Genomic DNA, 26,932 nt, shown 5'->3' with positions numbered 1-26,932 from the left:
GGCATGGACATTGCCTTCCACTTGCTGGTAGAGAGCGGGAATCTCCTTTTGGGAGAAAAAGTGGTGTTTGGGAACCTGCCACTGAGGAACTGCACATTGCACAAACTCACGGAAGGGGGCCGAGTTTACCAACTGAAAAGGCATCAGTTGAAGTGCTAGCAATTTAGCCAAGCTAGCATTCAACAGTTAGGCATGTGGATGGCTGGGAGTGAACTTCTTTCGACGATCCAGCAGCTGGGGCAGGGAAAGTTGCCTGCTACAATCGGACGTCAGTGTACCGCTAGCAGATTTCCTGCAAGTACTTGGCTGTGACACACCTAATTCTACACCTTCATTCCTCTCAGTGCAGGTTTCAGAGAGGGCTGAAGGTATAGTGGGGTTGGAGATCCCAGCTGATGAGGAGCATGGAGAGGTCCGCTTTGTTCTTTGGTGTGGGTCTTTAAGGTACGCTTGCCAACGAACTGCATGGCAGGTCAACATATGTCTGTTCAAGCATGTGGTGCCCAAGCGGCTGATGTTTTGGCCATGTGACATACACTTGAGACATATGTTGCAAATAGCAGCAGTGCGATCTGATGCACTCGTCTCAAAAAAGGCCTACATCAAAGAACTTTTGGAATAACGCGCAGAGGCAGCGCCCTGCACAGGCGAGATCTGTGGTGTGCTGCCCTTAAGCTGGCCCCAGGAGGGCATCCTGCCTCTTTGGACATGTGCCTCCTCCTCTCTCCTATCAGGCACCCACGTGGAGTCAGTGACCTCATCATCCCCTCCCTCCTCATCACTGGAGCAAACCTGGCAGTATGCTGCAGCTGGTGGAACATGACTGCCAGATTGCTGTCCTTCTTGGGCATCTCCTCTCTCTGGGCTCACGCTACTGCCTTCCTCTAGCTGGGTATCATCTTCAGAGCCTTCAAAACGCTGGGCATCCTCCTGGAGTCCTCAGGAAGATATGGTGGGTCTAGGGAAGGAGTGACTGATGCCACTGAGACGAGGGAAGAGGCCACATTGGCAGCTGCTTTGCCAGTACCCTGATCCTGGGTGAGAGAGGATGAGGAGGGCTTGGTCATCCACTCTACCAAGTCTTCGGCATGTTGCGGCTCAACTCATCCAGCTGCCAAAAATAAGGACAAGCTTGTCCCATGGCCACGTGCTGATGACGATGCACCCCATCCAGGACCAGCACTGTTGCCTCTAGACACAGAGCCTGTTGCCCTCTTTTATTGCCTCGTAACTGTCTGCCTCTCCTTGCTGGCCTTCCAGACATATTAATGGCCTACAGGGAGATGAGAACACCAGGAATTGGGGTAGCTTTAGGTGCACACTGAGCAGATGACACAGTACACCGACTGTAATTACTGCATCTGCCTGCGGTATAGGATCAGCAGAACACCAGCAATTGGGATAGCTTTAGGTGCATACTGTGCAGGTGGCACAATACCCTGACTGTAACTGCTACAGCTGCCTGTGGTATAGGACCAGAACAACATGAGCAATTTGGGTAACTTAAGCTGTACACTGTGCAGGTGGCACAGTACACCGACTGTAACTGCTGCAGCTGCCTGTGGTATAGGACCAGAACAACACAAGCAATTGGTGTAGCTTCAGGTTTACACTGTGCAGATGGCACAATACACCGACTGTAACTGCTGCAGTTGCCTGTGGTATAGGACTAGAACAACAGAAACAATTGGGGTAGCTTCAGGTGTACAGTGTGCAGGTGGCACAATGCACCGACTGTAACTGCTGCAGCTGCCTTTGGTATAGGACCAGAACAACACCAGCAATTGGGGTAGCTTCAGGTGTACACTGTTCAGGTGGCACAATACACTGTCTGGAACTGCTGCAGCTGCCTGTGGTATAGGACTAGAACAACACAAGCAATTGGGGTAGCTTCAGGTGTACACTGTGCAGGTGGCACAGTACACCGACTGTAATTGCTGCAGCTGCCTGTGGTATAGGATCAGAACAATACAAGCAATTGGTGTAGCTTCAGGTGTACACTGTGCAGGTGGCACAATACACAGACTGTAACTGCTGCAGCTGCCTGTGGTATAGGACCAGAACAACACCAGCAATTGGGGTAGCTTCAGGTGTACACTGTGCAGGTGGCACAATACACTGTCTGTAACTGCTGCAGCTGCCTGTGGTATAGGACCAGAACAACACAAGCAATTGGGGTAGCTTCAGGTGTACACTGTGCAGGTGGCACAATACACCAACTGTAACTGAGGCACCTACCTGTGGTATAAGACCAGAACAACACCAGCAATTGGGGTAGCTTCAGGTGTACATTGCGCAGGTGGCACAATACACAGACAGTAACTGCTACAGCTGCCTGTGGTAGAGGACTAGAACAACATAAGCAATTGGGGTAACTTCAGGTGTACACTGTGCAGGTGGCACAGTACACCGACTGTAATTGCTGCAGCTGCCTGTGGTATAGGATCAGAACAACACAAGCAATTGGTGTCGTTTCAGGTGTACACTGTGCAGGTGGCACAATACACCGACTGTAACTGATGCAGCTGCCTGTGGTATAGGACCAGAACAACATCAGAAATTGGGGTAGCTTCAGGTGCACACTGTGTAGGGGGCACAATACACTGACTGTAACTGCTGCAGCTGCCTTGGTATAGAACCAGAACAACACCAGCAATTGGGGTAGCTTTAGTTGTACACTGTGCAGGTGGCACAATACGCCGACTGTAACTGCTACAGCTGCCTGTGGTATAGGACTAGAACAACACAAACAATTGGGGTAGCTTCAGGTGTACACTGTGCAGGTGGCACAATACACTGACTGTAACTGCTGCAGCTGCCTGTGGTATAGGACCAGAACAGCACAAGCAATTGGGGTAGCTTCAGATGTACACTGTGCAGGTGGCACAATACACCGACTGTAACTTCTGCAGCTGCCTGTAGTATAGGACCAGAACAACATCAGAAATTGGGGTAGCTTCAGGTGCACACTGTGTAGGGGGCACAATACACTGACTGTAACTGCTGCAGCTGCCTGTGGTATAGGACCAGAACATCACGAGCAATTGGGGAAGCTTCGGGTGTACACTGTGCAGGGGGCACAATACAGTGACTGTAACTGCTGCAGCTGCCTGTGGTATAAGACCAGAACAACACCAGCAATTGAGGTAGCTTCAGGTGTACACTGTGAAGTGGGCACAATACACGACTGTAATTGCACTAGGTTCAAAGGAAATGAAGACACTGCCCCTGCCTGTCTGTCTTTATGAGGCGCCCGCTACACACTCCGCAAGGCCGCCATGCAGACGGCCTTATATAGTGTGGGACATGTACTAAACCCCCTGAGCCATAATTGGCCACAGGCATCCTGCCTATGGCCAATTATGGCTCTCCTTGCTGACGGCGCTGTGATTGGCCAAGCATGTGGGTCATAGTGCATGCTTGGCCAATCATCAGCCAGCAATGCACTGCTATGCCACAGTGCATTAAGGGCCGTGAGCGCCACTCGAATTTGGCGCAAACGGCCCATAAAGTTCTGGTTTCGCTGAACATGCGTTCAACTCGAACACCCAGTGGGTTCACATTATCACATTTCCTGTGCTTGCCATATGACCTGACCTTTTTGTTCCTGCAATCAGTCCCTCCTACAAAATCTTCTTGGGACCAGTATCCCATTGGATCAAGTCTATTATCTTTTAAATCTGCCTATTTCTGGCATTTCCAGATATGCCAAGACTGGCTGCATTTGTCTTACTAGCTGCTAAACAGGTTATACCTCTGGGCTGGCTGTCCTCTTCTGCTACACTCTCCCAATTGGTACAGGATATAGCTTACATACATAGAATGGAACATCTTTCAACAGTTCACAACTCCATGCCCCAATTCTTAAAAACATGGGATAAGTGGGACAATTCTAAGTTTCCTTGTTAAAAGATTTTATTGCATGTACAAATGACATACATATGAGATACAATAATGATTATACAATCAAGCTAATGAAGTTTACTCACACAGATCCAAGTTTACTCACACTGAATTCATTTAAAGACATACATGATAAATTATTAATAAATCCTTAACTAATTAACAATAATATTATTAATAATTTGTAAATGAAGGATCTTGCAAAATTAGATGCAATCCTCGCAACTATAATAAGATAGAAACAACTTGCATGCATATTTTTATAATGATATGTGAGTATGAGTATAGTAAAAGAAAAGAAGATGAGAGAGAAATGAAAAGATATAAAGAGAAAAAAGGAAAGGAAGAAAAGAAAGAGGGGAAGGGAAGGAATCTGTGGAATTTGGCCGACAGCGGCCGCTGTTTCTGAAATGAATGTATTCAGGATGATATCTTCTCAATCAACTACCATGGCAAAAACACTTTCAAGTCAAATGATGGAGATAAAAAGTTATCTATCCATGGCTGCCATATTTTTTCAAATTTAGGAATCATGTTTGAATCAAGAGCTATCCATTTAGCATATACTCCTTAATTGGGGTATCTACTGCATGGAAGAGACATAACCATGGATTTTCTGGTAACTGGGTTTTATTTATTACTTCGATGTATCTTATTATTTCTCTCCAAAATTCTTTAATCCTGGGACAATCCCACCATATATGAGCCATACTCCCCGTTTGTCTGCACTTCCTCCAGCATTTTCCAGATTGCCCCTCCTGATACTTTGCCATTATATCTGGTGTCCTGTACCATCTTACTAAGGATTTATAGTTTATTTCTATCATCTTACTATTTTCCGTGGATCTGTGTACCATCTTCAATATTTTTTCTACATTTTGGTTTTCACCCCGTGGTCCTAATTCTTCTTCCCATTTTTTTACAAATGTTGTTATCTCCGCTTCACATTCCTGTCCCAAGACCCTATAAAACTGGGCGATGCCTGCCCTTGGGGTTTTCCCCTCACATATCCACTCAAAAGCAGTCAGATTTTCTCCATCTCTAAGCGGTTGTGGTAGTCTTAAGACGAAATGTCTAAGCTGCAGATACCGCCACTCGTTTAAATCCATCCAATCTTTTTCTTTCTGTAACATTGCTAGTGTTTTCAATTTCCCCTCTTTAATTATGTGTCGTAATTGTATATTATTCGTTTTATCCATTTCCCTCCTATTGTGCTTTTACCTGGTGAAAAAAATCATTGTCTTTTAAATATATTAAAGGGGAATTATATTTCCACTTATTGTGTTTGTGTATTCCCTCCCAAACTCTAAACAGATTTTTTGTGAGCAAAGGTGTTGTCTCCCCTAGTGATCTATATTTTGAAGGTGTCCAAATTGCCCTACCTAAATGTGTGCCTGATAAACTATGTTCTATTTTCCCCCATCTTTTTTTACTTTCTAATTTTGCCCATTCCGCCACCCGTGTTAATACTGCTGCTTTGTAGTACTTTTTAATATCTGGGACATTCAATCCTCCCTCATCTTTTCCCTTTTGCAAAGTCTTCAGTGGGATTCTAGGTTTCTTGTTGTTCCAGATGAATTTAATAATTAAAGAATTTGTAATTTTAAAATATACAGGAGGGATATATATTGGGAGTAGCTGAAATGTATACAGTATTTTAGGCTGTATAATCATTTTTAGGGCATTAATTCTTCCCAACCATGGTTTTGTTCTCATTCTCCTTATTTCTTCTCTCAATTCTTCTAAGAGGGGGATATCATTTATTTGATATATTTTTTTCTATTGTTGAGGTCAGTTTAATCCCTAAATATTTGATTTCCTTCTGCCATAGGAATGGGAATTCCCTCTTAATGTCTAGTTCTTCTCTTAAATTTATATTCACATTTAAGATTTCTGACTTATTTGGGTTAATTTTGAAATTGGACATTTCCCCATACTCCTGTAAGGCCTTTAACAAATTTGGCATGGATATTCGTGAGCTAGACACATAAAACAGAATATCATCCGCAAATGCAGCTACTTTATGTGTTTCCCCCTCTATCTCCACCCCCTTTATATCTGGGTTTCCCCCTACTGTCTCCAGGAGTGGTTCCAGTGCCAGAATGAACAATAGGGGTGACAGCGGACACCCCTGTCTAGTCCCATTGCTCATTCTGAAGGCTGTTGATAATAGCCCATTAACTTTTACTGCTGCCTTGGGGCTATTATAAAGCACCTTTATCCAATTCAAAATTTTGGGTCCAAACCCTATTCCCTCCACAGTATCCATCATGAATCCCCAGTCTACTCGATCAAAGGCTTTTTCAGCGTCAATTGATAGGAGTAGACTGGGGATTCTACTCTCCTTCATCCTCTGGAGCAGCAATATTGACCTTACTCCATTATCTTTTCCTTCTCGCCCCTCGATGAATCCCACCTGATCTGCGTGGACTAAACTTGGCATCAATTTCTTTATTCTAGTGGCTAATATTTTTATACATGATAAATTATTAATAAATCCTTAACTAATAAACAATAATATTATTAATAATTTGTAAATGAAGGATCTTGCAAAATTAGATGCAATCCTCGCAACTATAATAAGATAGAAACAACTTGCATGCATATTTTTATAATGATATGTGAGTATGAGTATAGTAAAAGAAAAGAAGATGAGAGAGAAATGAAAAGATATAAAGAGAAAAAAGGAAAGGAAGAAAAGAAAGAGGGGAAGGGAAGGAATCTGCGGAATTGGGCCGACAGTGGCCGCTGTTTCTGCAATGAATGTATTCATGATGATAACCTCTCAATCAACTACCATGGCAAAAACACTTTCAAGTCAAATGATGGAGATAAAAAGTTATCTATCCATGGCTGCCATATTTTTTCAAATTTAGGAATCATGTTTGAATCAAGAGCTATCCATTTAGCATGAGACATAGTATTGTTCATTCTATTTACAGCTTCGTTAGTCACCAAGTCTGGAGTTCTGCAGGCTTTTGCCAGTGTTTGTTTGGCTGCTGGGAAAAGTTGAACCAGCAGGTTAAATTGGTAATGTATTCAGTAATCTGGTTTTAAATTAAGGAGAGCCATTACAGGATCAATAGGGATTTCCTTTTTAAACAATTTGGATGCCATATTGAATATTACCGTCCAAAAAGTTTGTGCTTTAGGGCATACCCACCAGGTGTGGAAATATGTGCCCAAATCCGAACAACCACGGAAACATTGTGCTGAGCAAATCTGTGCATATTTAGCAGTTCTAACTGGTACAAGGTACCATCTGGTTATCACTTTGTAGTTTGCCTCAACCGCCAATACATTGGGGGAGATTGCTTTTGTTACTGACCAAATTCAGTTCCATTCCGCATTGTCTAATGTTCTTTCCAGATCCAACTCCCATTTTTGTAATTCAGTAATTCTGTAATTCAGGATGTGTTAAAATCTGGGAGTATAATAGTGATATTATACCCCTAGTATGAGGATCATTCTTACAAATATTTTCAAAACTAGTGAGTTGATCAAGTGGAGTATCAGAATTTAGGTAGGGTGTGAAGACATTTTTAATTTGGAGGTATCAAAATAATTCAGATTGGGGTAAACCATAAGATTCACATAGAGATGGAAAAGGGATAAAGGATGAGAAGTTTATGAATTTATGTATCGTCAAGAGGTTAAGGGACACCCATTCTCTAAATGATTTGGGAGAAACCCATGCAGGACAGAAAGCTGGATTTTTGTAGAATGAGAGGAGAGGATTGTGCATTGATTGTAGATGGCTCCCAATTTTAGTTTTATCCCATAGAAAAAGAAAATGCTTAGTAATAGGATTACGCAATTCTTTATGGTCTTTGGGGAAATGCAAAGTAGGTTGGGAATTGTCAATGGGTCACATTCTGCAGCTTCTATGTGTACCCATAGAGGAATCTCATAATTTGCTTGATATTTGGTGAGACTAGCCAAATGTGCTGCCTTACAGTACTGCGCAAAGTTAGGACATCCCAAACCCCCATTTAATTTAGGGAGAAATAACGTGTATTTTTGTATTTGCGGTTTAGAGGAACCCCATATATATGTCAATGTTCTATTCTGTAGAATTCTCCAAAAATAGGCAGGCACCAGAATTGGTAACACTCTGAATAAGTATAGCATTTTGGGAAGTATTGTCATTTTAATTGCATTTATTCTTCCACACCATGATAGTGGGATGTGAGACCAGGATTTCATTAGGTTTGATATAGATTTCAGGATTAGGATGATTTAATGGAGAAAGATCTGACAATGACACAGTAAGATTGATCCCTAAATATGGGATTGATTTTTCATTCTAATTGTATGTTCAAAGCTAAGCATTTTTTGGGGTTGATTGATAGGCCAGAAAAAGCAGCAAATTCATTAAGAATTGGAATAAGATTGGGCCCTGAGACCTGTGGAGAAGAAAGAAATAGTAATACATCATCTGCAAAAAGATAGATTTTGTGTTGGTAACCACCCAATTCAATGCCTGTTATAGTATAATTTGATCTTATTGACTGGACAAGTGGCTCAATTAAAAGCGCAAACAATAAAGGGGAAAATGACCATCCCTGTCTTGTACCTCTGTCAAGGTTAAACAGTTCCCACTTGTAACCCGCATATTTTACGCAAGCTTGTGGTTTGTTATATAATGCCATTATCCAATTTATGTAGTTTGGACCAAAGCCCATTTTTGTAGGGTGTAGTTCATATATGACCAAGAAATAGAATCAAGGGCTTTTTTAATGTCTAGCGAAAGAAAACATGCGGTATACCATGTGCGCTAGTAGTGTTGCTCTACGCACATTGTCTCCCGCTTGACGTTTGGGCATAAATCCGACCTGGTCTTGATTTATTATAGATCCAATGATTTTATTTAGGTGAGATGCTAGAATTTTTTGTGATAACTCTAAGGCCGCGTACACACGCGCGGACTGTTCGCCCAACTTTGTCCGTCCAACAGTTTCGGCAAACAGTCCGCTCAAACTTAGCATGGACGGACATGGCCACACACGACGGACGAACAGTTTGCTGAAACCGTGCGCGATGACGTGAACGGCACGTACGACGGGACGAAAAATACGACGTCCTATACACTGCATTATAGCTTTCGGCGTGAAAATCCTTTCTGAGCATGCGCGCAACTTTGTTTGACAAACAAGCCTACACACGAGCGGGCTGTTCGCTGAAACAAGGTTTCAGCGGACAGTTTTTCGGAAATTCCGAAAAACCTTGTCCGTCCAACTGTCCGCTGAAACTGTCCGCTGAAAGCCCACACACGAGCGGACTGTCCGCCCAAACACTGTTCAGCGGACAAAGTTGGGCGAACAGTCCGCCCGTGTGTACGCGGCCTTAGTTTAACCCTGAATCGGTACCTCCATTCTTTGAATAAGTACCCCTTCATCTTTAATACTTGACTACCCTACTCCTTATCATTTCATAATTTTGGATACGCCCCCCCCCCCCACTCAGTGTACCTTTTTTCCTTTTGCTATTATTATTAATTAGCCCCCAAGTGGTCAATCCAAGGAGCTGTAATAGGTTCTTTGTCTTGATTTGATTTTGTTTTCTATGCCCGCTCTATTCAAGGCCATTTGTGTAGTACTTACATGTCTTGCTGTTATGTTCTAATGAAACACTGTAATTTAATGTTGCATACTGCGATATGCTTATGTTTTTTTCTACCTTATTTCAATGCCTTTTTACCTTTTTGTACTGCTTTGTTAAAATTTAACAAAAAAAATACAATTATAAAAAAAAATTTGGAGTGAGAGCAATATTCTTGGACCATAACTTGAAACTAAGAACCTGAAATTGCTTTTAAATAGCCACCTATGAAACATTATAGGTATTATAGTTTGTTGCCATTTCATGAATGCACACAATTTTGAATCTTGACATGTTTGGTATCTATTTACTCAATACAACCTTTATTTTATATTTACCGACACATTTGGTATTATTTTATTGTATGCACTAAAACTCACTTTAACCAGTTCCCGACCGGCGCACGCCAATGTACGTCGGCACAATGACACGGGCAGGCATATTGGCGTACAGGTACGTCCAATCTTCAATGCCGCCCTGCCATCGCAAGTGCGCCGCCGGCGGCGCGTTTGCTTGTCGGTTGGGACCCCCGTGAGTCCGGTCACTGGTCCCGTGGACTCAATTGCCGCGGGCATACCGGCGATCGTCCCACGGGGCGGCTGAATGGAGGAAATGCAGTGTAAACAGCATTTCCCTATTCTGCCTAGCAACTAGTGACGCTGATCTCTGCTCCATGTAATTGGAGCAGAGATCAGTGTTCACTAAATGAAAGCCCAGCCCCCCCACAGTTAGTAACACACCCCTAGGAATACTTAACCCCTACACTGCCACCCACTGCTTAACCCCTTCACTGCCAGTGTCATTTACACTATATATTTATTTATATATATTTATATAGTAGTGATTATTATATAAATGACAAAGGTCCCAAAAATGTGTCAAAAATGTCCGATGTGTCCCCTGCAATGTCGCAGTCACAATAAAAATCGCTGATCGCCGCCATTACTAGTAAAAAAAAAAAAATAATAAAAAATTATTAATAAAAATGCCATAAAACTATCTACCTATTTTGTAAACGCTATAACTTTTGCGCAAACCAATCAATAATCACTTATTGCGATTTTTTTACCAAAAATATGTAGAAGAATACGTATTGGCCTAAACTGAGGGAAAAAAAGTTTTTTTTATATATTTTTGGGGGATATTTATTATAACAAAACGTTATTATAACAAAAAGTAAAAAATAATGTGTTTTTTTCAAAATTGTCGCTCTATTTTTGTTTATAGCGCAAAAAATAAAAACCGCAGGGGTGATCAAATACCACCAAAAGAAAGCACTATTTGTGGGAAAAAAAGGGCGTCAATTTTGTTTGGGAGCCACGTCGAACGACCGTGCAATTGTCAGTTAAAGCGACGCAGTGCCGAATCGCAAAAAGTGGTCTGGTCTTTGATCAGCAAAATGGTCCGGTCTGTAAGTGGTTAATGTAAATTTTCCAAAAATACACTGATCAGCCATAACAATTATTACCACCCACCTAATACTGAGTAGGCCCCCCCTGTGCTGCCAAAACAGCATGGACACCACTAGACCTCTGAAGGTATGCTGGGATATCTGGCACCAAGCTGTCAGTAGCAAATCCTTTAACCACTTGCCGACCGCCGCACGACGATGTACGTCCATTTTTTGAAGAGGGATATCTCGGTAACGGCAGCAGCTGCTGCCACAACCGAGATATCCATCTCTTCAGGCGGCGGTCGGCTGTACGATAACGGTGGTCTCCGCTATCGGCGGCGGGAGAGGTGCCACCCCCCCTCCCGCCGCCCTCCCGCACCTTCCGCCGCTTACCGGAGCCGTCGGTAGCGGCGGAGGCGATCGGGTCCTTCAGTCAGCTGGGCATAGAGACAAGTGAGGCTAAGATGGCCCCCACTCGTCTCTATACCATAGGAGGGCGGAAGCGACGTCAAAACGTCACTTCCGCCCATACCTCTTAAAGCTATATTTTTTTTTTAAATGTCAGATTTTTTTTTTTTTGCATTTTAGCCCAAATATGAGATCTGAGGACCTTTTGACCCCAGATCTCATATTTAAGAGGACCTGTCATGCTTTTTTCTATTACAAGGGATGTTTACATTCCTTGTAATAGGAATAAAAGTGATCCATTTTTTTTTTTTTTAAAGTGTAAAAATAAATAAAATAAATTAAAATAAATAAGAAAAAAAATAAAAATTTTTTTAAAAACACCCCGTTACGACGAGCTTGCGCACAGAAGCGAGCGCATACGTGAGTAGCGCTCGCATATGAAAACGGTGGTCAAACCACATATGTGAGGTATCGCCGCGATCGGTAGAGCGAGAGCAATAATTCTAGCCCTAGACCTCCTCTGTAACGCAAAAAATGCAACCTGTAGAATTTTTTAAATGTCGCTTATGGAGATTTTTGAGGCTAAAAGTTTGACGCCATTCCACGACCGGCCGCAATTTTGAAGCGTGACATGTTGGGTATCAATTTACTCGGCATACCATTATCTTTCACAGTATAAAAAAAATTGGGCTAATTTTACTGTTGTCTTATTTTTTTATTCAAAAAAGTGAATTTTTTCCAAAAAAAGTGCGCTTCTAAGACCGCTGCGCAAATACGGTGTGAAAAAAAGTATTTCAATGACCGCCATTTTATTCTCTAGGGTGTTAGAAAAAAAACAATATAAAATGTTTGGGGGTTCTAAGTAATTTTCTAGCAAAAAAAACTGTTTTAAACATGGAAACACCAAGTCCGAAAAAGAGGCCTGGTCCTTAAGTGGTTAAATACTATAAGTTGCGAGGTGGAGTCTCCCTGGATCAAACTTGTTTTTCCAGCACATCCCACAGACGCTCTATTGGACTGAGAGCTGAAGAACCTTCTTCCACAGATACACGATGCACAAGCACCCAGCCATCTACGCAATGTAAAAGAAAATGTGATCCATTAGAACAGGCCACTTTCTTCCACTGCTTTGTGGTCCCATTCTAATGCTTGTGTGCCCATTGTAGGCACTTTTTGGGGCTATGTGATGCACTTTGTGTTCTGGCACCTTTCGATCAGAACCAGTATTAACTTTTCAGCAATTTGAACTACAGTAGCACTTTTAATGGATTAGACTACACGGCAAGCCTTAGCCCCCCCCCCCCCCCCCCAACATTGTGAATTAATGAGCCTTGGCTGCCCATGACCCTATCTCTGGTTCACCAGGTGTTCCTTCCTTAGATTGTTAGATTGTTTTTGGTAGAGCCTGACCACCGCAGACCAGGAACAACCCACAAGAGCTGCAGTTTTGGATTTGCTATGACCCACTTGCCTAGCCATCACAAACGGATCCTTGTCAAAATCGAGCAAACTCTGAGCCCTTGTACATGTGGTAGGAAATTCCGACAAACAAATCCGGTGGATAAATTCCAATGGATTTAGTCCGGAAGTGGTTTTGCATACACACGGTTGGATTAAGTTGTCGGAATTTCCAGTTGCCAAGAACGCAGTGACGTAAGCCGCGTACGATGGCACTAGAAAAGGGAAGTTCAGCACCGTGTCCGGCACCCTTTGGGCTCCTTCTGCTGATCTCGTGTTTATCGCGTGTTAGTAGAAGTTTGATTAGAGACGATTCGCACTTTTCAGATTTGTGCTTCAGTTCGTTACTGCTCTTCAGTTTGTGCTTGTGGGTACATATCTGCTTATCAGTGCGTGTAGTCAGTTAGCATTTGTTGCTCATTGTGGACTATATCTGGGTATAGTACACTTTGATTTGCATTGCTTATTGTCTGCTCATTTCTGGTTTTCAAGTCGTTCTTTCAGGCATTGCTATTTATCAGTGCTTTTTGTTGCCCGTTCTGACCAGCCGACCGTTTTCAAGCCATGTTTCATGTACGTACTGATTGTAGAGTTTGTGCTGTGCAGGGGCTTGGTGTTGGGCTTTTAGCTTTGACACAAGCCCGGTCCATGAACAGGGTGAGGAGGAGTTTGTGGACCAAGAATTGGTTGCGCCAGTGTGACCAGTCCTCGCACATGCCTTTGCTTTGTGAGATCTGGGAGAATAATCCTGATGATTTCAGGAATTATTTCCGGATGACGGACCCCGTTTTTCACCGTCTGCTGGCTTTGCTGTCCCCTTATATCAGCAGGCAGGATACCTACATGCGGCAAGCCATCACTCCGGAGCAGAGGATCATCGCCACGTTGCGCTACTTGGCGACAGGGAGAAGCCTTCAGGACCTGAAGTTCTCCACAGGCATCTCCCCCCAGGATCTGGGGATCATTATTCCAGAGACCTGTTCTGCCATCATTCAGGTCCTGCAGAAGGACTATATGAAGGTAAGTTTTCTCCTTTAACATCACATTCTATGTATTTAATGATTGCTAATGTATTGGATTTCTTTCCTCATTCCCTAATTACCATGATTGGAATATGCTCTAATTGCTATGCTGTCCCCCTTTGTCCTCATACATGCTGGAAGCTTTTCAAGTTCCTTTTTTGTCCTTCATGCATATTTGCCTTTACTAACTTCCCCAGCATGCTCTTCTGGGCCCATAAACCTATAGTCTAGTCACTTAGCAATGTATTTAGTCAGCTCCATAGTATTGCTTTCCCCTAAACACCCCCTAAAATGTGTACAAATGTTATGTGTGTGCTTAAATTCATGCAGAGTGCCAGATTTGTTTTCATTAGGAACCCCCCTCCCCCCAACTGCTAGGTCAGCTGATAGCAATCCTCTATCTGCTGACTTTGCCAAACCCAATACACACTATACCTACCTTTTTTCTGGTCAGATTTATGGACAAATTCACCAAAGCATATAGTGCAAGGGCCTGTCTCAATACTTTCAAATGCTACAATTCCTACAATCTCCTATTATTATCTTGATAGGTAATAGCAGAATGTCAAAATGTGCTTCCATTTGTTCCTTTTTTTTGTATTATGACACTTCTTACCTGTCCGGTGGGCTGCCAATAGTGTAAGTAAGGAGGGGCTGGCCAAAGTATCACACATTATTTATGCATTCAGCTCTCAATCAAGTGGAGAGGGTTACCTGTCCAAAACATCCCCCCCCCCCTCATTTTTTGCAATGGCCCATCAGATGGGGGGGATGGGGGGGTGATGAATCTGATAAGGGGACCTTATACTTTAGGCTTTAAATACTCAATACTTTCCCAAAATGTTATACTGATATTGTCTAAAAATGTTTGTGTCTAATCTGCTTGCAATGTTGATGTGCAAAATTACCAAAAAAATTCTTGTTTCGCTCCACAGTTTCCTTTAACGCCACAGGAATGGCAGACTGTGGCCTCCCACTTTGCCAGCCTTTGGGACTTTCCCAATTGTGGAGGTGCAATTGATGGAAAACGCATCCGCACCGTCCCACCCCCCAACTGGGGGTTGTACTATTATAATTACAAGGGGTTTAATAGTATCATGATGTTGGCGGTGGTGTCAGTGACCTATGACTTCCTGTATGTGGACGTGGGGCAAAATGGCCGGATGTCAGATGGTGGAGTGTTCGCACGGACGGAATTCTACTGGCATCTCCAGAGTGTCAGTCTGGGCTTGCCACCTCCAGAGGAGAATCTTGAAGGACTCCTGTTCATTTTCGTCACGGATGAGGCGTTTGCTCTGGCAAACCATCTGATGTGGCCTAACCCGATGAGGACCCTCACCCCGGATCAGAGGATCTTTAATTTTCGGGATAATGGCCAGCCGGTTCCGCCTATTTTTTACGCCAATCCACATGGCGGAATATAAACTAAATCACATTGTTCTTGCCTGCTGTGTTCTGCACAATTTTTTGAAAAAACATTCCACAAACTATGTGGTCTCAGTTGGCCCAGATGCAGACTTGCAGACTTGCCGGAAAATTACAACCTCACAGCCCTTGAAGCTGCTCGTCCTGGCTTGCCCCCCCAAAGCGCCCGCGAGGTCAGAAACCAATACATGGAGTTCTTTGTGGGTAGGGGGGCCATTGATATGCCAGACAATGTCTGAGAGGCATTATTTTAATAAATTTTTCTTGGAAACTCCAATAATCTTTGTTTTCATTTACTGCTTGGCTTTGTTTTAGGTGTCTCATAGGTATTTTTTTTGATGAGGTGACAGTCTCTTCTTCAGATAATCGTATTATGTTGTGGGTCTGCTACACACACCTTGTTTTTGTTGATAATGTATGTAGTGCATTACTGACAAAAATATTGCTAATTTTCAGCACCATGGCAGAAATATGTGGGGTCGTGAAAATGGCATGATTGGGGAAATGTAAACATCACTGTGGGTGTTATTTACTAAAGGCACATCCACTATGCACTACAAGTGAACTGCAAAAGTGCACCTGAAACTACACTTGGAGTCAAATTGGATTTGCCTTTAGTAAATAACACCCATTGCCACAGAAAACAACAACTTCACTACAAATACTGCTTTTGCGCATTGAAAAAGGAAGCCACACATTGTTGATAATTTCACTTTTTACTCAAAGCACATTCACATGTGCGTTTAGAAAATGGTTTTACAACAAACCAACATATTTGGTGTATAGAAAACATTATTATGGGTAACATTTTTATAACTTGGCGTTTTTGTGTAAACAGGCATGTATCAAAGCATAACATACAGAACACAGGAACTTACAAAGTTCAACTTTGAAAAGTGAAGACAATACAGTGGTGTGAAAAAGTGTTTGCCACCTTCCTCATTTCCTGTTCCTTTGCATGTTTGTCACACTTAAGTGTTTCGGAACATCAAACCAATTTAAACTAGTCAAGGACAACACAAGTAAACACAAAATGCAATTTGTAAATGAAGGTGTTTATTATTAAAGGTGAAAAAAAATCCAAACCATCATGGCCCTGTGTGAAAAAGTGATTGCCCCCCTTGTTAAAACATACTATAACTGTGGTTGTCCACACCTGAGTTCAATTTCTCTAGCCACACCCAGGCCTGATTATTGCCACACCTGTTCACAATCAAGACATCACTTAAATAGGAGCTGCTTGACACAGTAAGGTCCACCAGAAGATTCTTAAAAGCTACACATCATGCCGAGACCCAAAGAAATTCAGGAACAATTGAGAAAGAAAGTAATTGAGATCCATCAGTCTGGAAAGGGTCATAAAGCCATTTCCAAAGCTTTGGGAATCCAGCGAACCACAGTGAGAGCCATTATCTACAAATGGCGAAGACATGGAACAGTGGTGAACCTTCCCAGGAGTGGCCAGCCGCCCAAAATTACCCCAAGAGCGCAGCGACGACTCATCCAAGAGGTCACAAAAGACCCCACAACAACGTCCAAGGAACTGCAGGCCTCACTTGCCTCAGTTAAGGTCAGCGTTCATGCCTCCACCATCAGGAAAAGACTGGGCAAAAATGGCCTGCATGGCAGAGTTCCAAGGAGAAAACCACTGCTGAGCAAAAAGAACATCAAAGCTCGTCTCAATTTCTCCACAACACATCTTGATGATCCCCAAGACTTTTGGGACAACATTCTGTGGACCGATGAGACAAAAGTGGAACTCTTTAGAAGGTGTGTGTCCAAGTATATCTGGCGTAGAAGGAACACTGCATTTCATAAAAAGAACATTATACCAACAGTAAAATATGGTGGTGGTAGTGTGATGGTCTGGGGCTGTTTTGCTGCTTCAGGACCTGGAAGACTTGCCGTGATAAAAGGAACTATGAATTCTGCTGTCTACCAAGAGATCCTGAAGGAGAATGTCCGACCATCTGTTCGTGTACTCAAGCTGAAACGAACTTGGGTTCTGCAGCAGGACAATGATCCTAAACACACCAGCAAGTCCACCACCGAATGGCTGAAGAAAAACAAAATGAAGACTTTGGAGTGGCCTAGCCAAAGTCCTGACCTGAATCCTATTGAGATGTTGTGGTATGACCTTAAAAAGGCCGTTCATGCTCAAAAACCCTCTAATGTAACTGAATTAGGACAATTCTGCAAAGATGAGTGGGCCAAAATTCCTCCAGGATGCTGTAAAAGCCTCATTGCACGTTATCGCAAACGCTTGGTTGCAGTTGTTGCTGCTAAGGGTGGCCCAACCAGTTATTAGGTTTAGGGGGCAATCACTTTTTCACACAGGGCCATGATGGTTTGGATTTTTTTTCACCTTTAATAATAAACACCTTCATTTACAAATTGCATTTTGTGTTTACTTGTGTTGTCCTTGACTATTGTTTAAATTGGTTTGATGTTCCGAAACACTTAAGTGTGACAAACATGCAAAGGAACAGGAAATGAGGAAGGGGGCAAACACTTTTTCACACCACTGTATCAGACATGAGTATGTACAAACTGTGCTGATATTGACTTCATCAGATGGGGTGTCACCCCTGGAAAAGCCAAATTTGGAAGATGCACACAAATTGAGAATCAAAAAGTGGCCAGTTTCCTCCTGATTCCATGCCTATTGTCAACATTTGCTATTTCCCATCATGGGGTATCAATGTATATGTTTTGGGGGTGCAATCCCTTCATCTCAGCCACTTTAGTAGCAAGGAAGGGGCTGCACCCACAAAACACGTACATTGATCCCCCATGATGGGAGATAGTACATGTTGACACACTGTGTGCTTCTTCCAAATTTGGCTTTTTAAAAAATATAAATGTGTTTTAGAAAATTTAAAAACTATGCTAGCTAGTTTGGGGTGTTTCAGACTCCACCCCAAAACATCAATGATGTTCTTAATTTTTTGTTGAACATCATTGATGTTTTTCTGTATATTCTCTAAATCGTGATTGCACCCCATTATCTCCCCAATGAGGATCTGAGCACTTTCACTGGTAAAATGTGATTCTTCTTCCACATCACCTAAAAAAAACACCCCATGTATTATAAATATGCAGACATACATTGATTTGCTTACCAGAAGCTGTGGTCTCCGACACTCACCTGTTGTGGTGACAATTTAGCCAACTTAAACAATCTCTCCTTCCTCCTCCTCCTCTGCTTCTGGTGTTGGTATTTCCCCTTCTTTGGGAGGTATGGGGCCCCTGGTGTCCTCAGACGTCCCGAGTCTTCTCTCCCCTATGAGAATGTAAAAAAGGAATACTTAGCATACAGAGGGCAGAAATAGGAATATGAAACATTGCTTGGAAGTGTCGTACAATTGTGTTTTTTGGCAGAGTTCAAAGGTGAAAACATTATTTTTGACACTTTCGAAAGCTGCAATACTTACCTGTAGTGTGAACAAATGTAGTCAATAGGGATGAGCTTCATGTTCGAGTCAAACATACGTTCGGCTCGAACATCGACTGTTCACCCGTTCGGCGAATTCCGAACGTTATGGGCCATTCGCAACAAATTCGTGTGGCGCTCACAGCCCACAATGCACTGCGCCATCGCAGTGCATTGCTGGCTCATGATTGGCCAAGCATGCACTGTGACCCCGCATGCTTGGCCAATCACAGCACCGGCAGCGAGGAGAGCCATGATTGGCCACAGGCAAGATGCCTGTGGCTAATCATAGCTCAGGCTGTGTAGTACATGCCCCACACTATACAAGGCCGCCAGCGCGGCGGCCTTGTGTAGTGTGTTGGCGTCTGTAGGAGTTAGTGGGTGTTCTCTGTACCTTCAACACAGTATACACCGATCGTTATCGGACGATTTTTCGTTCTTGCTCTTCTGTAGTGGTTGTTGTCTGCGTGCCCTGACCGCAGTATACACCGCTATATTCACCTATATAGCTAGCTATATTTTTCTTTTTTTAATAGAGCTTGCAGTCAGTGGTAGGAGATTGTGCGTGCTGTCTGCGTGCTATGAACCCAGTATACACCGCTACATCCACCTATATAGCTAACTATCTTGCTTTTTTTAAATAGAGCTTGCAGTCAGTGGTAGGAGATTGTGCGTGCTGTCTGCGTGCTCTGAACCCATAATACACCGCTATATCCATCTATATAGCTAGCTATCTTGCTCGTTTTAAATAGAGCTTGCAGTCAGTGGTAGGAGATTGTGCGTGCTGTCTACGTGCTCTGAACCCAGTATACACCGCTATATCCATCTATATAGCTAGCTATCTTGCTCGTTTTAAATAGAGCTTGCAGTCAGTGGTAGGAGATTGTGCATGCTGTCTGCGTGCTCTGAACCCAGTATACACCGCTATATCCATCTATATAGCTAGCTATCTTGCTCGTTTTAAATAGAGCTTGCAGTCGGTGGTAGGAGATTGTGCGTGCTCTGAAGCCGGTATACACCGCTATATCCACCTATATAGCTAACTATCTTGCTTTTTTTTAATAGAGCTTGCAGTCAGTGGTAGGAGATTTGCGTGCTGTCTGCGTGCTATGAACCCAGCACACAGGAGAGGCTTCCCAGGAGAGCAGACGTACGTGGAGGAGCTCTGTGGAGAACCGCAGCTGTCTTGGACATCCGGCCTTATGGCGTCGGCCAGCCCAGGCTCGGGGCCTCTTTCCCGGCCTGGGTCTCAGACAACCCCCCCTGGGGTGAGAGACCTCTCCAGGGAGGAGAAATTGTTCTTGGTCACACAGTCTGAGTTAATGGACTGGACCTGGGCCCAGCCGGGAGAGGGCCCAAGCAAGCTCCAGAAAAGGAGAGAGAGGGTAAAAACCCTTATACAGAAGGCCGTGGCGACTTATGCACAGCGCTCAGAGCGACTGGCCGACCTACGAAATCGCAGGGACCGCTCAGCCAGCAGCAAGCATGGTGAATATAGGGAGACCATAGATGGCCTGAAGCTTGAATGCAGGGACCTCTGGCGGCTGCTGGGCGGTCTCTGTGAGCGTGGAAAGGGTGAGCGAAGTTTTTTGGCAGATGTGAAGAAAGAACTTCTAAAGACCAGCCAGGAAGGAACCCAGGCGGTGAGACGAGGAAATGCCCCCCTGAAGTCCCCCCTGAAACTCTCACCTGATGTAGCAGTACAACAGACCCCAGTGGAAGCAACGTTTCTCGGAGACGACCAATCCATGGCCGGTCAGGAATGTATGACCCCCGGAGCTGTCAGTGCGGAGGGTCCCCGGATTCCTGTGTTAACACCTGCCATGCCTATGGCCGTAGTCCAGGAGGATCTGGGTAGGGTACCCGATGAAGCACGTAAAAGCTCCGGTGGAATCGCAAGTCACAAGAAACTGATGGTGGTCCTCACCAGAGAGCCGTCGGAGGGGCCAGTGAAGGCCAATGGTCAGAAGTCCCCAGTGGACAGTGCAATCCGACCCCCCCCCGGGGCCCCATCGGTGACCCCGATGACTCCCGCCAGACCCATAGCGGTGCGAGGAAAACCGGCCATAATGGCGGCCCCCGCCGCGGCCGCATGGAGAGAGGGGGAGGTGCTGATGGGAACGGACACATGTGCGGTCTCGGATAGACAATGTGGACAAGCATCTTCTGCTGACACTGGGAGGAGTGGTGGGATGGGGGCGGGTGCATCACTTCCTGTTCCGGGTGACGAGACAGGAAGTGACCTCATCGACTTCCGGGAACCGGAAGTGATGTCAGCGGTGACCCCGGAAGTCCCAGGAGGGCCTAAAACGGAAGTGGGGACACCGGAATTTCAGCTAGGGGGGCCGTTGGTGTCACTAGTTGGGGGAGAGGAGGCGGTGGTGTCGGAGACCTCCCTGGAGATAACAGCTTTAGCGTCCTCTGGGGATTTTCTTCCAGCAGGACAAGTATGCTGGGGTGAGTCCCCGATGGGGGATTTGAGGAGCGAGTGCTCGGCCCTGGATTTCATATGGGGTTTGGAGGGGTCACAGGAGCGGGGTCCTGAAGAAATGGAGGTGGCTCCCCCCCAGGATCATATAGCTGTAGGGGGTACTGCTCCTTCCCCCGCGATAAGGAGTGAGATGCCGGTTGGTGGGGATGCGGTGGGTAGAGGTACTGAGCCAGGGAGTCCGGTCCGTCAGGGGTCTGGCCCTTCCCCCACAGACCCAGTTTTCATCTTGGGCACACAGGAGGAGGCAAACCTCTTAGGTGCCCTGAAGGCTGGGCGCTCGTTTGCACAGGTGGCAGGTTCCTCTGTCCCCCTGGGTCCCCTGTACGGCCAGTTTGGCACCCAGAATTTCCGGGCTCCCCCTGGGGATCAGCCCCAGGGTGCGCAGGCCTGGACAAGGGGTACGGGGGGCCCTGAGAGGCGCAGACGGAATGTGGTGCAGCTCAGGTGGGAAGGGACGTCTGCATGTCCCAGCAGGGGTCAGGTCATCGACTATCTGCTGGGGCTGCGCTTTAAAGTTTCGGACTTATTTGCAGTCATACACCCCACAAACTCGAAGGAGTTTGATGTAAGTTTTGTCTCCTTGGTCTCCATGGAGCTTTTCCTGACACTGTACGAGCTCGTCAGGAAGTCAGATCCGTGGAAAAGTTTCTGGGTGATACCTCTTTCGAGGCAGGAGGAGGTAAAGAATGTCACTGTACTGGTCAGGAACGAGTCCCTCCCACCTGAGGACATCGCGACCTGGCTGGCGCGGTACGGGCAGCTCCAGACAGGGCTGATGAAAAGTTTGGATGAGCGCGGGGTCTGGACAGGTGCGTGGTTGGTCAGGATCCGGCTCAAGCGCCACAATAATACCGTGGCGCATGTACCTGGCAGCGCCTTTATAGGTAGAGACCGGATCCTGGTCTTCTACCCTGGACAGCCCCATCGCTGTTTCAAATGCGGCAGTCCCGCACACCTCAGTGCGGACTGCACAATGCCCCGCTGTGTGAGGTGCAATGGTTTCGGCCATTCACCTGAGGGTTGCAGGCTTATTGTCTGCAACCTCTGTGGGGAAAGGGGACACCCCTTTAGTCGGTGCCCCAAGGCGTTCAGGGGGTGCCAGGCTGAGGGGGGTGCCCCAGGCCCGGAGGGTGAGGGGTCCCTAGACGAAGTGGGGATCCCAAACCCTCAGGGCCACAGAGGGAGGGTTCCCCCCTCCCTCAAAGGGTCAGACCCCCCAGGCGCGGATCAAGGACAGGAACTGGCGTAGTGAGGGTACCGGCGAGTTCTCCGGCCCCGTCTGACCCTGTGTCAGATGGGGCAACGGCAACAAAAACACCTGGGAAGCCGGCCAAGGCGAAAAAGCCCTCGCCCAAAAATCACCCTCCCCCCCTCCCCCTGTTTCCCCCCGTCCTCCTCCCTTTCCCCTGCCCCCCCCTTCCCCTCCCCCCCCCTGGTCTCCCCCCTCCCAGCCTCCCCTTCTTCTCCTTTGCCCTCTCCCCCCCTCCCTTCAGTAATTAAATCTGCGGGTAAACCGCATCCAACCCTGGATCAGGCGGCTATACTAATGCCCCCTCCGGCCTCTTCGGTGGTCGTGAGTGGTCGGCAGGCTGGTGCAGGAGGGGTGACCCCGATGGACATCTCAGGGGCCGGTAAGGGGGTTAATAAGAGGATTAAGGAGATCTCCAGTGGGAGGTTCGATGAAGAGAGTGGGAGGGAACCTCCCAAAGTGGAATGGGAGAAGAAAACCAAAAAGAAGAGGAAGGTTTCGGGGAAGGAGGGTGGTGAGGACCCCCAGCCCAGTACGGGTTCAGGGGCAGGGGGGGGGGGTCCTCACTGGCCCTATGGAACAGATACGGGATCCTTTCCTCCTCGGACTCCGAGGAGGATTGATTCTTTTAGAAATGTAAAATAGAGAGGAACGTAAAATTCAATCACTAAGGATGGCGGTACCCGCTCCAATACGCCTTGCGACCATTAATGTCGCAAGTGTGCGTTCTGCGGCGGCTAGATTTTCAGCCTTTGATTTTCTCGGCCGGTTTGAAGCCGACATTTTGTTTTTGCAAGAGACCTGGCTGGCATCTGTGGCAGAGATGCACCTAGCGAAGAGGGAGTGGAGACATGGGCCCTCCCTCTGGTCTCTTGCGGCTGAGCCCTGCAGTGGTGTTGCGGTCCTTTTTAAGACTGGTTCGGTGGCTTGTCGACGAGTGATTTAATTGGAAATCGGTAGGTGTTTGATTGTGGACGCAGTCGTGAGAGGGGAATCCCTCCGCCTTATCAATTTTTATGGACCTCAGTCCCAGAGGGGGAGGAAGGACCTACTCACGCTGCTGAAACCATACCTGTTTACATCCCAGCAGGTGGTCTTTGGTGGTGACTTAAACATGGTCACCAGGTCAAAGGACCGGGCAGGCCCCTCAGGCCCTCTGGGATATGATAGTATCTTTTTGAATAGAATAGTGAGGGAAGCTGGGTTGGTGGATGTGCACGTTCGCCACTTCCCCAACCTCACTGGTTTCACATATTCCAGAGGTAGTTGTAGGAGTAGGTTAGATAGTTTTTTTTTGAAGGGGGACTCGTCCTTTGCAGCTCCTGCGCTGCATGCGGTTGAGTTCTCTGATCACCGTATGGTGTCGGTCACTCTGAATGTGGCGGACACCCCTCAGAAAGGAAGGGGCCTGCGGCGACTAAACGGGTCGCTACTTGAGGACCCTGAAATCAGATCGGCCTATGAGGACTTCTTTTTAGAACAAGCCTCGCTCCTTGAGAGCCACTGCTCCCGCCAGGAATGGTGGGAAGTGGTGAAGAAGAGGTCGGAGGGCTTCTTCAGGGAAGTCTCGGGCCGTCGGGCAGCATCCCGGTATCAGGCCTACCAGAAGTTACGCAGGCAGCTAGATCGCTTGGTTTCTGATGGTGGCCCTTAGGACCAGATCTCGGATCTGAAGCTCCAGATGAAGGAGTGTCAGCACCTCCCTGGTGCTGGAGAGGGATTACGGGAAGTTCACCAACCCGGATCCCTACAAAAGCTGTGGGGACGTGGTGAGTGGGAAGGTTATACATGGACTGAGAGAACCCTCGGATTCCCTGGTAAGGTCCAAGCCAGGCATCCTGGGGATCATCAGAGCCCATTTTTCAGACATCCTTCGGAAGAAGCCGTTGGATCTGAGGAGAGCCAAGGCATTTCTTGACGGGACTCCACTTGAGGTGGGGTCTGACCCCCTAGACTCCTTGGTGGAAGAGATCTCAGTGGCCGAAATTGAGCAGGCTATTGACTCGTTGTCTCTAAAGAAGTCGCCGGGGCCTGATGGGTTCACGGCAGAATTTTATAAAGCCTTTAAGAGCCTTTTGGCTCCTCGTCTGAGGGAGATGTTCAGTGAGTGTTTGGCATCTGGCCTGCTCCCTCCCTTGATGAGAAGGTCGGCCTTGATCCTTCTGTCCAAGGGGAAGGATCCGTCCGTGGTTGAGAATTGGCGTTCCAATCGCCCTTCTCTCCACGGATAGAAAGATTCTGGCAAAGATTTTGTTTACGCGTATGTCTGCTGTTGCGGGCAAGCTGCTGTCTGCCTCCCAGCACTGCACAGTTCCCGGCTGTAGCACCTTTAGTGCAGTCCTTAACGTCCGGGAGGCTGTGGAGAGGTGCAGGGCAACGGGTGATGGGCGGTATCTGCTGGCATTGGATCAGGCGAAAGCTTTTGATCGGGTAGACCACGAGTACCTCTGGCTTCTCCTGGGTAGATACGGCCTGCCTGATCGATTTATTGATTGGCTCAGGACTTTGTACAGAGGGGCCGAGAGCTTCCCTCTGGTCAATGGTTGGGTGGGTCCTACCTTTCCGGTGGACTCTGGTGTTAGGCAGGGCTGTCCGCGGAGTCCCCTGCTCTATGTCTTTGCAGTCGACCCCTTCGTAAGAAGGCTAGACTGTGGGCAGCTGAGGGGGGTCCTGATGGTGCCCGGCAGTGGCCCGGATAAGGCAGTTAAGGTGGTGGCTTACGCGGACGACGTCTCGGTGGTGGTGGCTAGCTGAGAGGAGGCCCATTTTGTGGAAACACAGATTGGAGGCTACTCCGAGGCGTCTGGTTCGTTGGTCAACTGGGACAAGAGTGAAGCTCTCTGGTTGGGAAGGGAGGGTGAGCAGTTCGCCCTCCCGGACGTTTTTCCCCCGCCCCGACCAGAAGTTAAGATCTTAGGCATTTATTTCGGCCAGGGTGATTATCCCAAGCTAAATTGGGAGCGCAGGTTGGTAAGTGCCACCCAGAAAGTCAACGCCTGGAAAGGCTGGAAGCTGTCCTTGAGGGAAAGGGTGAGCCTGGTTAAAACTTATTTGCTTCCCGAGTTCTTCTGTGTCAGCTACGCATGTCTGTTGCCAGAGTCACTCTATGCGCGGGTCTGCGGTCTGTTTTTTCTGCTTTTGTGGGGAAACAGACTGAACCTGATAAAAAGGGAGGTCACGTATCGACGGAGAGGGGAGGGCGGTTTGGACATGATCAACCCCACGGTTTTCTTTACTGTGGTGTTCCTGAAGTTCAATCTGCAATCCATTTTTTGTGGACGAGCCCTCTCTGTGGGAACGTTCGTGTAAGAATTGGTTCCTGGTGTTCCTGAGCAGGTGGGAGGGGGGCCGCCGCCCGGGTGACCTTCGGAGGTCCCATGGGTACCTCCCCGCCTATGTCCCAACCGCCCTGAAGGTACTAAGGAGGTGGAGGATAACGGCCTTAGAGGTAGGCTCCCTGGGCCGGCGAGAGCTGTACCAGAGGGTCATGGCCTCGGACGTTTTGAGACCACTGGCCTTAAGGGACTGTCCAGACAGGGTTCTCAGGGAGGGACTAGCCCTTCTGAATTCTAAGAGAATTCCTGCCAAGTTCTGGGATCTCGCATGGAGGGCGTTCCATGGACGACTCTATGTGAGATCGACTCTATGTGAGATCGAAAGTACCGGAGCCCAGAGGACAGAGGCTGTCCTCGCCCTGAGTGTGGTGGGGTACTAGAGACCATGGACCACTTTTTGGTCGAGTGCCCTTTCAACTTGGGGGATTCTGGGGGAGGTTGGAGATGCCATTGGCTATCCCCGTCTCCGGGCCCTTGCCTATTCTGAGAGGGTGTACGGTGACTTCAGAGCCCAGAGGGGTTTTGTGTTATCATCACTGTTTTTAGTTAGTGTCATATGCCTTTACTACACTTGGCACGCTCGGTGTTTAGTGTCCACTAGGGGCAAGTTCCTGCCCATGCATGAGGTGGCGGGTGATATCATTCGGGAATTGGGTAAGGTGAGGTTTCTTGAGGGGGAAAGAATGGGTAGGGAAAGGTGTGCTAGGTTGTGGAGATGGTTCTCTTTCCGGCCACCTTGATGATCTCCCCCTTCTTTTCCTTAGGTGGGGGTCTGTCTGTCCTTTCACCCCTTTTTTTTAGCTTTTGGGCAACTTAATTTTAAATACATGGTATGCACCGTCAGTTTCGTTACGTTCCTGCCTATCGGGGGTATGTAATATAAATGTATATAGTTTGAATAATGATTAGGAATTTTTTTTTTTTTTTTCTTCCCAGATGATCATGGGATTAAGGATCGTCTGATATGGGCAGTTTGAATAGATCCTGTCTGTCCAAAAGCATTTATGCAAGTTGTTCTTTAGTTCTTTTTTGCTCAAGTATGAGTTTTTCTTAAGTTCTTGATTATGTAAATCAGTAGCAGTTTTATTTTAATAAAAATTTCCACCTATATAGCTAACTATCTTGCTTTTTTTTAATAGAGCATGCAGTCAGTGGTAGGAGATTGTGCGTGCTGTCTGCGTGCTCTGAACCCAGTATACACCGCTATATCCATC

Source organism: Lithobates pipiens, unplaced genomic scaffold, assembly GCF_037356315.1.
Source record: "Lithobates pipiens isolate NorthernLeopardFrog02 unplaced genomic scaffold, aLitPip1_a1.2 Scaffold_28, whole genome shotgun sequence".
Lineage (NCBI taxonomy): Eukaryota > Metazoa > Chordata > Amphibia > Anura > Ranidae > Lithobates > Lithobates pipiens.
This window is presented reverse-complemented; position numbering follows the sequence as displayed.